Source organism: Giraffa tippelskirchi, chromosome 1, assembly GCF_054371585.1.
Source record: "Giraffa tippelskirchi isolate mGirTip1 chromosome 1, T2T-mGirTip1v1.2.pri, whole genome shotgun sequence".
NCBI lineage: Eukaryota > Metazoa > Chordata > Mammalia > Artiodactyla > Giraffidae > Giraffa > Giraffa tippelskirchi.
Window position 1 is genome coordinate 193,371,784 of NC_137275.1, and position 14,697 is coordinate 193,386,480.

Below are 14,697 nucleotides of genomic sequence, written 5' to 3' on the forward strand. Positions count from 1 at the left end.
CTGCTTCCTTGAATCAACAATAATGAAGTCCACATTGGTTAAAACGAAATGCTGGGTGTTTTCTTGAACGGTTAAAAACATAGTGGTGACACCGTCAGAGCTGGTGTGGTGAAGAGGGTGAGGAGTTTGCTCCCTGAATATGTGGGTTCTAAGGGTTAAGGTGTCTCCAAATTGGAGACGTTCATCAACAGTTAGAAACCTGGAGCTCAGAAGAGAGGCAGAAGTGGAGATAGGGTGGATAAGAAAAGTCAAGAGATTGGCTGAGGCCACCATGGGAAAATGTACAGCAGGAAAAGAGGGTTAATACGCTAAATATAGCCAATACTTTTGGAAACTGCAGGAAAAAGTCACCGGTTTCCCACAACCAGAGTGAGCATCAGTACACAACATGGGTCTCCTGGGGCTTCCTTTACCTCGTGAGTCACAATCTTGTCCCACTAACTAGATCAAGACTCCCTATCACACGGTTTCATAGAAGTCTGTACTTTTTCCTTTGTGGCTCTAATCATAATTATATTTAAGTAATGTTTGATGAAGCAATGAATGCATTGCCTTTCCTCCTAGATTTTATGATCCTGGAGGGCAAGGGCTGTCTCTTATTCACCAACACATTCTCAGTACCCAGCAAAGTATCTTGCAGGTAGTAAGCACCATTCCACAAATATGATGAATAAAAGAAGAAGGAAAACCAGCTCCACGGTTATGAGCCCAGAATCCTGCTATTCAAAGTGTGATCCAGCAGCATCACCATCCCCTAAGTGCTTGTTAGAAATGCAAACTCTCAGGCTCTACCCCAGACCTGCTGCATCAGAACCCACAGCTGATCTGTATGCACATGAAATTTGAAAAGCTCACTGTAGACCCTTTCGATAACTAGACCAAGAAAATCTCCCCCTGAATGAGTAGAGGGAGATGAGGGAAATGGTTTTGAACTCAGCAACCTGGTTTTAATCAAAATTACTTGAGAGCTAATTTTTTCAAAGACAACTAGGTTGTGTGATTACTGTCTGACTGCTTGCCCTTAAATGAGAGGTTCTTGCTTTAGGGTCACTTCAGCATCACTGATGGTTTTAGAAAATACTGATACCTGGATCTCACCTCATCTTCCTAGAAATTCTGATTTAATAAGTCTGGAGCATGCTGGACCACAAGGATTTGCAAATTTCCCCAGGTGACTCTAATGCCCAGCCAAGGTTGAAAAACACTGCCTTGGATAATTCCAACTACTACATCTGAAGTCTCTGAATCAGGTGTACCCCGGATTGTGTCCAAGCCTCTCTCCAGTCATGGGTTATGCCCAGCCCCAAGGGCAGCAGATGACCAGCTTGATCTTGGGCCAGCTGGCTGATGGTCTCACACAGAACTTGATCACATTCTGCTTCCCTTCCTAGAACATAAAGGCTTTGTTGCCAGCATCCTCAATGAATCCTTGATTGTACTTCTCTTAGCTGGTTACCAAGACCCTCCCATGTCAAGGTCTTTCTTCTGATGAAGAGAAGGTTTTTGTCCCAACCATCAGCATCATTTGATTGAAACTATGGAGCAAAAGTATTCTCCCTGCCCTAGTATTTCTAGATATCATCCACAACTCACGTATTAGCTTCTTGACCTGAATCTTCAGTCCCCTGACCATCCCTACCTCTGTTTTCAGGCTTCCCTAGTGCTACCTACCAGGACTTCCATTTGTCCACCCCTCCTCCCCACACCTTAGACATTCCAAGGTTTGGGCCTTGTCTGGATCTTTTCCTTAAAAGAATCTACATACTGCTTGTCCTTTTCCACTGAGACTTGAACTCCCAGTGTGAGAAGAGCCATCAGATTCTTACCTCACTCCATGAGTACATCCTAAAATACTATTTACGCTGCTCTAAGGCTTAGCCCATTTGTCTTTGCCTGAACCACAGCCCTACTCATCTTTCCAGGACTGGCTTCCCTTCTTACTTCTATTTCTTATCCCAAAACTATATTCTGGCAAATGAAAACTCCTGTGTCCAAAGACTTATATTTCAATTTCAGTTCAGTTCAGTTGCTCAGTCGTGTCCGACTCTTTGCGACCCCATGAACCTCAGCACACCAGGCCTCCCTGTCCATCACTAACTCCCTAAGTCCACCCAAACCCATGTCCATCGAGTTGGTGATGCCATCCAGCCATCTCATCCTCTGTCGTCCCCTTCTCCTCCTGCCCTCAATCTTTTCCAGCATCAGGGTCTTGAATTTCTCACACTTAACAAAAGGTAAAACTATACAGTTCATTCTCTTTACAGCAATGGCTTAGAGAGAGCCACCTAACTGTAATGTCAATCCCCTAAGGAGGGTTCTAAATCTAGGCCTGTGACTCCCCATACGGGTTTCAGGGGCTCTGTGATGCTCTGCAAATGTGTGTGGGGAAAATATGTTTGCTTTTTTATAGAGAAAGGCCATAATTTCATAAGATCTCTAAGAGAGTCCTGAGAACATGAAATGAGACTCAAAATCATTAATCGTTTGGAAAACGCAAATCAAAACCACGATGAGCTACCTGTTCATACCCACTGGAGTGGTTATTGATTGAAAAAAAAAAAACAGAAACAGCAGGTGCTGATGAGAATGTAAAGAAATTGGAAATCTAGCGGGATGTAAACTGGTGCAGCTGCTACAGAAAAGTTTGGTGGTTCCTCAAAAAATTAAAATAGAAGTACTATTTGTTGTTGTTGTTGTTCAGTCACTAAGTTGTGTCCGACTCTTGCCTAATATATCAAATGATTAATTTTAAGCATGTAATTTTTAACAAACTTTTCCTGTTTCTTGTCCTTTCTTTCTTCTAATTCTATTCCAGGTAGAATGAAGCAGAAAGATGGGGTTGGAGAATATACATATGTTAGATGTTATTTACTGCTAAGGTCCCAGGTTTATGGATACTAATTACATTATTATAAACAAAAAAGAGGGCTATCTTCCATGTTCCAATGATGTGAGTGTATCATAAACTAGGGATTATGATTGATCGAATTCTGTGTACCAGAGGCATTTTAAAGAAAAACAAAGGGGAGAGCAGAAGATGGCGGAGGAATAGGACGGGGAGACCACTCTCTCCTCCACAAATTTATCGAAAGAACATCTGAACGCTGACCAAACTTCACAAAACTACTTCTGAAGGCTGGCTGAGGACGTCAGGCTTTCACAAAAACTGCGCATTATCTTCAAAAGAGGTAGGAGAAATTATAAAAGATAAAAAGAGAGACAAAAGAGTTAGGGACGGAGACCCGTCCCGGGGAGGGAGTCGTAAAAGAGGAGGAATTTCCAAGCACCAGGAAACCCTCTCACCGGCGGGTGTTGGGGAGGATTTTTTATCTCGGAGGGCAACGTAACTGGGAGGAAAAATAAATAAAATCGACAGATTACGTGCCTAAAGCAACTCCCAGCAAAGAACCCCAGACGCTCGCATCATCCGCCACCAGCAAGTGGGGGCTGAACGGAGAGGAGCGGGCGGCATTGCCTAGGGTAAAGACCGGGCCCGAGTGCCCCGAGGGCAATCTGAGGGAGCTAACGTGAGATAGTAACCTAAACTGTGGGACAGCGAGAGAGAGAACTATCCCGCGAAAAGCCCAACTCTAAGGCACTGCCGGCCCGCTCACAGAACAAAGGACTGAGCGATACCAGAGGAGAGCTAGCCGGCTGCGGACTGCGCCATCCCCCGCCGGACACAGCGGGCAGGCGGGGCCCGCCGGACACAGCGGGCAGGCGGGGCCCGCCAGAGCCGGAAAGGGGCAAACTCGGCTCCAGAGAGGGCACCCCCTACCAAACTGCAAACAGGCTCCCAGTTTTTTAAGCAAAGACTGCCTGAGATCCCGGAGGGTCGACAGCAGCCGGGAGGGTCGCAGCCAGAGACCAGCTCCCCAGAACCGACACAAAGCACACCGGAGCCGGGCGCGCCCGTAAACCGAGGCGGGGACCAGGGAGGTGATAAGCCGCACCGCCCCAACAGGGGACAGCGCCCTCGCCAAACTCCTGGCCGCCTGGGCAGCTCCGACCGGGAACGGCACAAGCCGCGGGCAAAATCGAGTCTGCGCCTTTGTGGAGTAACCGGGAGCCTGAACCTGAGCGGCTTAGTCCTGGGAAGTGCACGCAGCTCAGGGCCCGCTCCCCGGCCGAGTAACCTGAAGCCTGAGCAGGGTAGACGGGGAAAGCACACACGCCGTGAGCGGGGGCGAACCCAGTGCGGCCGAGACACTGCGAGCTTACCACACACACGCCAGAATTGCAGTGTTCCTTCCTCCCCACAGCACGATTGAACAAGCGAACCTAAAGAGATCACCTCCACCGCTTTGATGCAGGGCGGAAATTAGATACTGAAGAGATCTCCAAACAGAAGCCAAATAAACAGAGGGAAGTGCTTTGGAAGGGACAGGCCAACAGATTAAGATCCCTGTAGCTAATACCGACTGCATTAAAAAGGACCTACAGATCTTGAAAAGTATAAGCAGGAATAAGGATCTATCTAAAACTGAGCAGATCCCACACTGCTCACAACAGCTCCAGAGAAAGTCCGGGATATATATATTTTTTACTATTATTATTTTTTTTAATTTTTTTTTAATTTTTTTTTTTTAATTAAAAAAATTTTTTTTTCTCTTCTTTCCTTTTTCTTCAAGTCCTCTATTACACCTTTAAGTTTCATTTTCATAACCCACTATTAACTTGCAAAAAAAAAAAAAAAACCCTATTTTTGAAGCAAACTACATACATATATCTTATACCTTTTGTGTTTTTTTTTTTAATGTTTTTTTCCTGTTCTACATTTTTTTACTGTTTCTTTTTTTACTGTTTTACTGTTTTTTTTTCTTTTTACACTGTTCCCTTTTTTCTTTTTTTTTTTTTTTTTTTTTTTTTAGATTGTAAGTTTTATAAGAGTCTAACCTCTACTCTAGATTTTTAATCTGTGTTTTACATATTTGATATCAACTTTGTACATTTAAGAACCCAATCTTTAGGACCCATTTTTACTCAGGAGTGTGATCACTGGCCTGATCACTCTGTCCCCCTATTGATGCTCTTTCTTCTCCCCCAGGGAACCTCTATCTCCCACCCTCCTCCTTCTCTTCTCAACCCAATTCTGTGAATCTCTGAGGGTGTTCTGGGTACCGGAGAACACTTCAGGAACAGGATACTGCCCAGATCTCTCTCTCCCCTCTTAATTCCTCCCTTTCTACTCATGCTCACCTCTGTTACCTTCCTCCCCCCTCTCTATGTATCTCTGTGAATCACTCTGAGGGTTCCAAACTGTGGAAAGCACAGAGGGAAGTGCTTACTGGCTAGATTGCTCTCTCCACATTTGAATTCCCCTCTTCCCCTCCTGGTCACTACAACCCACCCCCCCCACCTCATCTCTCCATGTAACTCAGTGAACCTTTCTGGGTATCCCTCACTGTGGAGAATCTTTTCACCATTAACCTAAAAGTTTTATTATTGAGGCTGTATGGAAGGAGAAGTCTTGAGGCTACTGCAAGAATAAGACTGAAAGCCAGGGGAAACATTAATTAATAAGAGACCATCCAATAGCCTCCATAAATTCACTGAAACCAAGCTCCACCCAAGAGATAATAAGTTCCAGAGCAAGACATACCACGCAAATTCTCCAGCAACGCAGGAACATAGACCTGAGCATCAATATACAGGCTGCCCAGAGGCACACCAAATCCATAGACATCTCAAAAATTAATACTGGTCACTCCATTACACTCAAGAGAGCAGAAATCCAGCTCCACCCACCAGAACACCGACACAAGCTCCCCCAACCAGGAAACCTTGACAAGCCACCTGTCCAACCCCAACCGCAGTGAGGAACCTCCACAACAAAGAGGAACTTCATACTACCAGAATACAGAAGGGCCACGCCTAACACAGCAATCTAAACAAGATGAAAAGGCAGAGAAATACTCAGCAAGTAAAGGAAAATGAGAAATGCCCACAAAGCCAAACAAAAGAGGAGGAGATAGGGAATCTATCCGAAAAAGAATTTAGAATAAGGATAATAAAAATGATCCAAAATCTTGAAAGCAAAATGGAGTTACAGATAAATAGCCTGGAGACAAAGATTGAGAAGATGCAAGAAATGTTTATCAAGGACTTAGAAGAAATAAAAAGGAATCAATATAGAATGAATAATGAAATAAAGGAGATAAAAGACACTCTGGAGGGAACCAACAGTAGAATAACGGAGGCAGAAGATAGGATAAGTGAGGTAGAAGATAGAATGATGGAAATAAACGAAGCAGAGAGGAAAAAAGAAAAAAGAATCAAAAGAAATGAGGAAAACCTCCGGGACCTCTGGGACAATATGAAACGCCCCAACATTCGAATCATAGGAGTCCCAGAAGAAGAAGATAAAAGGAAAGGCCATGAAAAAATACTCGAGGAGATAATAGTTGAGAATTTCCCTAAATTGAGGAAAGAAATAGTCACAGAAGTCCAAGAAACCCAGAGAGTTCCAAACAGGATAAACCCAAGGCGAAACACCCCAAGACACATATTAATCAAATTAACAAAGATCAAACACAAAGAACAAATATTAAAAGCAGCAAGGGAAAAACAACAAATAACACACAAGGGGATCCCCATAAGGATAACAGCTGATCTTTCAATAGAAACCCTTCAGGCTAGAAGGGAATGGCAGGACATACTTAAAGTAATGAAAGAGAATAATCTACAACCCAGATTACTGTACCCAGCAAGGATCTCATTCAGATATGAAGGAGAATTCAAAAGCTTTACAGACAAGCAAGAGCTGAGGGAATTCAGCACCACCAAACCAGCTCTCCAGCAAATGCTAAAGGATCTTCTCTAAACAGGAAACACAGAAAGGATGTTTCAACACGAACTCAAAACAACAAAGTAAATGGCAACGGGATCATACTTATCAATAATTACCTTAAATGTAAATGGGTTGAATGCCCCAACCAAAAGGCAAAGGGTTGCTGAATGGATACAAAAACAAGACCCCTATATATGCTGTCTACAAGAGACCCACCTCAAAACTAGGGACACACACAGGCTGAAAGTGAAAGGGTGGAAAAACATATTCCATGCAAACGGAGACCAAAAGAAAGCAGGAGTCGCAATACTCATTTCAGATAAAATAGACTTTAAAATAAAGGATGTGAAAAGGGACAAAGAAGGACACTACATAAAGATCAAAGGATCAATTCAAGAAGAAGACGTAACAATCATAAATATATATGCACCCAACATAGGAGCACCACAATATATAAGGCAAATACTAACAAGTATGAAAGGGGAAATTAACAATAACACAATAATAGTGGGAGACTTTAATACTCCACTCACGCATATGGATAGATCAACTAAACAGAAAATTAACAAGGAAACACAAACTTTAAATGATACAATAGACAAATTAGATTTAATTGATATTTACAGGAGTTTCCACCCCAAAACAATCAATTTTACCTTTTTCTCAAGTGCACATGGAACTTTCTCCAGGATAGATCACATCCTGGGCCATAAATCTAGCCTTGGTAAATTCAAAAAAATTGAAATCATCCCAGCCATCTTCTCTGACCACAATGCAGTAAGATTAGACCTCAATTACAGGAAAAAAACTATTAAAAGTTCCAACATATGGAGGCTAAACAACACGCTTCTGAATAACCAACAAATCACAGAAGAAATCAAAAAAGAAATAAAATTATGCATAGAAACGAATGAAAATGAAAACACAACAACCCAAAACCTATGGGACACTGTAAAAGCAATACTAAGGGGAAGGTTCATAGCAATACAGGCGTACCTCAAGAAACAAGAAAAAAATCAAATAAATCAACTAACTCTACACCTAAAGCAACTAGAGAAGGAAGAAATGAAAAACCCCAGGGTCAGTAGAAGGAAAGAAATCTTAAAAATTAGGGCAGAAATAAATGCAAAAGAAACAAAAGAGACCATAGCAAAAATCAACAAAACTAAAAGCTGGTTTTTCGAGAAGATAAACAAAATTGATAAGCCATTAGCCAGACTCATCAAGAAACAAAGGGAGAAGAATCAGATCAACAAAATTAGAAATGAAAATGGAGAGATCACAACAGATTCCACAGAAATACAAAGGATCATAAGAGACTACTACCAACAGCTATATGCCAATAAAATGGACAACTTGGAAGAAATGGACAAATTCTTAGAAAAGTATAACTTTCCAAAACTGAACCAGGAAGAAATAGAAGATCTTAACAGACCCATCACAAGCACGGAAATCGAAAGTGTAATCAGAAATCTTCCAGCAAACAAAAGCCCAGGACCAGACGGCTTCACAGCGGAATTCTACCAAAAATTTAGAGAAGAGCTAACACCTATCCTGCTCAAACTCTTCCAGAAAATTGCAGAAGATGGTAAACTTCCAAACTCATTCTATGAGGCCACCATCACCCTAATTCCAAAACTAGACAAAGATGTCACAAAAAAGGAAAACTACAGGCCAATATCACTGATGAACATAGATGCAAAAATCCTTAATAAAATTCTAGCAAACAGAATCCAACATCATATTAAAAAGATCATACATCATGACCAAGTGGGCTTTATCCCAGGAATGCAAGGTTTTTTTAACATCCGCAAATCAATCAATGTAATACACCACATTAACAAATTGAAAGAAAAAAACCATATGGTTATCTCAATAGATGCAGAAAAAGCCTTTGACAAAATTCAGCATCCATTTATGATTAAAACCCTCCAGAAAGCAGGAATAGAAGGAACATATCTCAACATAATAAAAGCTATATATGACAAACCCACAGCAAACATTATCCTCAATGGTGAAAAATTGAAAGCATTTCCCCTAAAGTCAGGAACAAGGCAAGGATGCCCACTTTCACCACTACTATTCAACATAGTTTTGGAAGTTTTGGCCACAGCAATCAGAGCTGAAAAAGAAATAAAAGGAATACAGATAGGAAAAGAAGAAGTAAAACTCTCACTGTTTGCAGACGACATGATCCTCTACATAGAAAACCCTAAAGACTCTACTAGAAAATTACTAGAGTTGATCAATGAATATAGTAAAGTTGCAGGATATAAAATTAACACACAGAAATCCCTTGCATTCCTATACTCCAATAATGAGAAAACAGAAAGAGAAATTAAGGAAACAATACCATTCACCATTGCATCAAAAAGAATAAAATACTTAGGAATATATCTACCTAAAGAAACAAAAGACTTATATATAGAAAACTATAAAACACTGATGAAAGAAATCAAAGAGGACACAAACAGATGGAGAAATATACCGTGTTCATGGATTGGAAGAATTAATATAGTGAAAATGAGTATTCTACCCAAAGCAATCTACAGATTCAATGCAATCCCTATCAAGCTACCAATGGTATTTTTCACAGAACTAGAACAAATCATCTCACAATTTGTATGGAAATATAAGAAACCTCGAATAGCCAAAGCAATCTTGAGGAAGAAGAATGGAACTGGAGGAATCAACCTGCCTGACTTCAGACTCTACTACAAAGCCACAGTCATCAAGACAGTATGGTACTGGCACAAAGATAGAAATATAGATCAATGGAACAAAATAGAAAGCCCAGAGATAAACCCACGCACATATGGACACCTTATCTTCGACAAAGGAGGCCAGAATATACAATGGAGAAAAGACAATCTCTTTAACAAGTGGTGCTGGGAAAACTGGTCAACCACTTGTAAAAGAATGAAACTAGAACACTTCCTAACACCGTACACAAAAATAAACTCAAAATGGATTAAAGATCTAAACGTAAGACCAGAAACAATAAAACTCCTAGAGGAAAACATAGGCAAAACACTCTCCGACATAAATCACAGCAGGATCCTCCATGACCCACCTCCCAGAATATTGGAAATAAAAGCAAAAATAAACAAATGGGACCTAATTAAAATTAAAAGCTTTTGCACAACAAAGGAAACTATAAACAAGGTGAAAAGACAGCCTTCAGAATGGGAGAAAATAATAGCAAATGAAGCAACAGACAAACAATTAATCTCAAAAATATACAAGCAACTTCTGCAGCTGAATTCCCGAAAAATAAATGACCCAATCAAAAAATGGGCCAAAGAACTAAACAGACATTTCTCCAAAGAAGACATACAGATGGCTAACAAACACATGAAAAGATGCTCAACATCACTCATTATTAGAGAAATGCAAATCAAAACCACAATGAGGTATCATTTCACACCAGTCAGAATGGCTGCTATCCAAAAGTCTACAAGCAATAAATGCTGGAGAGGGTGTGGAGAAAAGGGAACCCTCTTACACTGTTGGTGGGAATGCAAACTAGTACAGCCACTATGGAGAACAGTGTGGAGATTCCTTAAAAAACTGGGAATAGAACTGCCATATGACCCAGCAATCCCACTGCTGGGCATATACACCGAGGAAACCAGAATTGAAAGAGACGCGTGTACCCCAATGTTCATCGCAGCACTGTTTACAATAGCCAGGACATGGAAGCAACCTAGATGTCCATCAGCAGATGAATGGATAAGGAAGCTGTGGTACATATACACAATGGAATATTACTCAGCCATTAAAAAAAATACATTTGAACCGGTTCTACTGAGATGGATGAAACTGGAGCCCATTATACAGAGTGAAGTAAGCCAGAAAGAAAAACAACAATACAGTATACTAATGCATATATATGGAATCTGAAAGATGGTAACGATAACCCTATATGCGGGACAGAATGAGAGACACAGATGCATGGAACAATTTTATGGACTCTGAGGGAGAAGGTGAGGGTGGGCCGTTCTGGGAGAATGGCATTGAGACATGTGTATTGTCATATGTGAAACAGAGCACCATTCCATGTTCGATGCATGTGACAAGGGCTCGGGGCCGGGGCAGTGGGATGATCCAGAGGGATGGGAGGGGGAGGAAAAAAAAAAAAAAAGAAAAACAAAAATCAAAGGGGGAAAATGGCTTTTCTAGGTATATTGATAAAAAAGGACAATTCTCTAAGAGAAATTCTACTTTCAGCTTTTTTAAATGATTGTTATTTAGAAGACTATCCATACATTGCCAAACCAAATACTACAGTGACACCATTAAAGGAAAATCAGTATGTGCAAATTCACATTAGCAAGAAGTCCAATACTAACTTTTTTACAAGGTAAGTACCATCAGTTGTTTAAACTCAAATTCCATGTATGAAACGTTGGTTTGTCCCAAATTTCCAGGGTATTCAATTCAAGAATAATTCTATGAGATGTTCCAAAGTAATCTAGAAAAGAGGAGTCCTCAGTTTAATAAGGAAGGGAAACTCTGAAAGCTCAATAAAATCAAACCTGTTTCTTTTTCCCACAGCACTTTACATGCTAATCAGCCCTGTGATCACCAAGAAGGGTATTGTAACCTTTCCCAGTGGTATTTGATCACAGAACCCTTTGCGCAGCCAGCCAATACCCTCACTTGGGAAACGCTGTTGGTGTGTTTTAAGTTTTTTTTAATATATTACATATAAAGTAAATTCCTAACAAATCAGACACAAGGCAAAGCAAACAGAAGTGAAGATAGCAAACCACTTGCACTTTTCCAGCCTTTCTTCTTTCGAGGTTCTTCACTGTCTCCAGGACAACTTAGCAATTGGTGACAAGGCTTGTGCATGTGTGTATGTGCTCAGTTACTAAGTCATGTCCAACTCTTTGTGACCGCATGGACTGTAGCCCGCCAGGCTTCTCTGTCTGTGGATTCTCCAGGCAAGAATACTGGAGTGGGTTCCCATTTCCTTCTCCAGGTGATCTTCATGGCCCAGAGAAAAAACCCATGTCTCCTGCATTTCCTGCATTGGCAGACAGATTCTTTATCATTGAACCACTTGGGAAGCCATAAGGAAGGTTCATTTACAGGGAGTTCCTACCAAGTACATTTTTGGAAGCAGCATCCACTTGTTTGAAAATTTAAAAGGATATTTATTTGCTGGATTCCCCACCAGATGATTTCAACGAAGACTGTAAAGTTTTTTGGGAGTTACTGTATGTAACTCACAAAATAACAATGGGCAAAGAGTTTTCTTTTTTAAAGACATAGATGGATACTACAGTTTGTCTGCGGAGTGGCCAACAGGATCCATTAAGCATTTACTATGTGGAAAGCCTGAAAGAGGGTTGATGGAATATTCCAAGAAAAATCAGACTCCATGCTGAGAAATCTGTATGCAAGTCAAGAAGCAACAGTTAGAACTGGACATGGAACAACAGACTGGTTCCAAATCAGGAAAGGAGTGCGTCAAGGCTGTATATTGTCACCCTGCTTATTTAATTTCTATGCAGAGTACATCATGAGAAACACTGGGCTGGATGAAGCACAAGCTGGAATCAAGATTGCTGGGAGAAATATCAATAACCTCAGATATGCAGATGACACCACCCTTATGGCAGAAAGTGAAGAAGAACTAAAGAGCCTCTTGATGAAAATGAAAGAGGAGAGTGAAAAAGTTGACTTAAAGCTCAACATTCAGAAAACTAAGATCATGGCATCTGGTCCCATCACTTCATGGCAAATAAATAGGGAAACAGTGACAGACTTTATTTTGGGGGGCTCCAAAATCACTGCAGATGGTGATTGCAGCCAAGAAATTGAAAGTTGCTTACTCCTTGGAAGAAAAGCTATGACCAACCTAGACAGCATATTTAAAAGCAGAGACATTACTTTGCCAACAAAGGTACGTCTAGTCAAAGCTATGGTTTTTCCAGTAGTCAAGTATGGATGTCAGAGTTGGACTATAAAGAAAGTTGAACACCTAAGAATTGATGCTTTTGAACTGTGGTGTTGCAGAAGATTCCTGAGAGTCCCTTGGACTGCAAGGAAATCAAACCAGTCAATCCTAAAGGAAACCAACCCTGAATATTCATTGGAAGGACTGATGCTGAAGCTGAAGCTCTAATACTTTGGCCACCTGATGTGAAGAACTGACTCATTTGAAAAGACCCTGATGCCGGGAAAGATTGAAGGCGGGAGGAGAAGGGGACAACAGAGGATGAGATGGTTGGATGGCATCACCGGCTCAATGGACATGAGTTTGAGTAAACTCTGGGATATGGTGATGGACAGGGAGGCCTGGCATGCTCCAGTCCATGGGGTCACAAAGAGTCAGACACAACTGAGTGAACTGAACTGATGCTGTCAATGATTATAGTTATCACCAACAACAAATACATATAGGTCTACTATAGCATATTCTACTAGGTTTAGGGGATGAAAACAGGTATAAAGTATGGAGTTACTACTCAGAAAAATAGGGCAGGTAAACTTAATATTACAACATAAATAATTGGTACATAAATATGATGGGTTTCCCTGGTGGCTCAGATGGTAAAGAATCTGCCTGCAATGCAGGAAACCTGAGTTCGATCCCTAGGTCAGGAAGATCCCCTGGAGAAGGGAATGGCAACCCACTCCAGTATTCTTGCCTGGAGAATTTCATGGACAGATGAGCCTGGTGGTTTATAGTCCACGGGGTCGCAAAGAGTCGGACACAATTGAGCAACTAACAATTTCACTTTTCATAAATATAATAAGTATTATGTTAGCATGACTATTACCAAAAAGACAAAGACATCAAGCACTGGCAAGGATATGGAGAAAAACCGGAAAAGGCAATGGCACCCCACTCCAGTACTCTTGCCTGGAAAATCCCATGGACGGAGGAGCCTGGTAGGTTGCAGTCCATGGGGTCGCTAAGAGTCGGACACGAATGAGTGACTTCACTTTCACTTTTCACTTTCATGCATTGGAGAAGGAAATGGCAACCCACTCCAGTGTTCTTGCCTGGAGAATCCCAGGGACGGGGAAGCCTGGTGGGCAGCTGTCTATGGGGTCGCATAGAGTTGGACATGACTGAAGTGACTTAGCAGTAGCAGCAGCAGCATGGAGAAAAACAACCCGGTGAACTGTTGCTAGAAATGTAAATTGGTACAGCCACTATGAAAAACAGTATGAAGATTCTTCAAAAAACTAAAATAGAACTACCATAGGATCCAGAAATCCCACTTCGGCGTATGTATCTGGAAGAAATGAAATCAGTATCTTGAAGAGATATCTTCACTCCCATGTTCCGTGCAGTATTATTCACAACAGCCAAGATACAGAAACAGCCTAAGTGTCTATCGACAAATGAACAAAGAATTTACGGTACATATATGAATACACAGTGAATACTATTCAGCCTTAAAAAAGAAGGAAATCCTGTCCTCATAGATGAACCTGAAAGACATTATATTAAGTGAAACAAACCAGATACTGAAAGGAAAAAATCTGTCTGATTTCATTTATATATGGAATCTTAAAAAAGTCAAAATCATAGACACAGAATACAGTGACAGTTACCAGGGCAGAGAGGTAGGGGAAATGGGAGATGCCGGTCAGTAGGAAGAAAGTTTCAATTATGTAAGATGAATAAGTTCTAGAGATTTAATGTACAGCAGGGTATCTACAGTTGATAATATGGCATTTTATACTAAAATTTGCTAAGAGAGTAGATCTTGTGTTCTCACAACAAAAATGATAACTATGTGATGTGATAGATATGTAGTAGTCATTTCACAATGTATATATCAAAACATCATTTTTACATTCTTAATTATATACAATTTTTATTTTTAAAAAAGTGTTGTAGAACATTATGAAATAGGAAAGTTTCTGAAGCCAGCAGCTAT

The 14,697-nt window shown here is 40.9% G+C and overlaps 1 protein-coding gene across 8 annotated transcripts in view; it reads right to left on the reverse strand.

Annotated features, from left to right (window-relative positions):
* FRMD3 (FERM domain containing 3) overlaps positions 1-14,697 on the reverse strand; it is a 396,369-nt gene that overhangs the window by 263,441 nt on the left and 118,231 nt on the right. The window contains exon 1 of one of the 8 annotated variants that reach the window (XM_081520382.1): positions 4,222-4,323. The exons of the other annotated variants lie outside the window; for them this stretch is intronic. The gene's annotated coding sequence lies outside the window, so the exon portion shown is untranslated. Of the gene's footprint in view, positions 1-4,221; positions 4,324-14,697 lie in introns of those variants that run through there. 8 annotated transcript variants of the gene reach the window in all.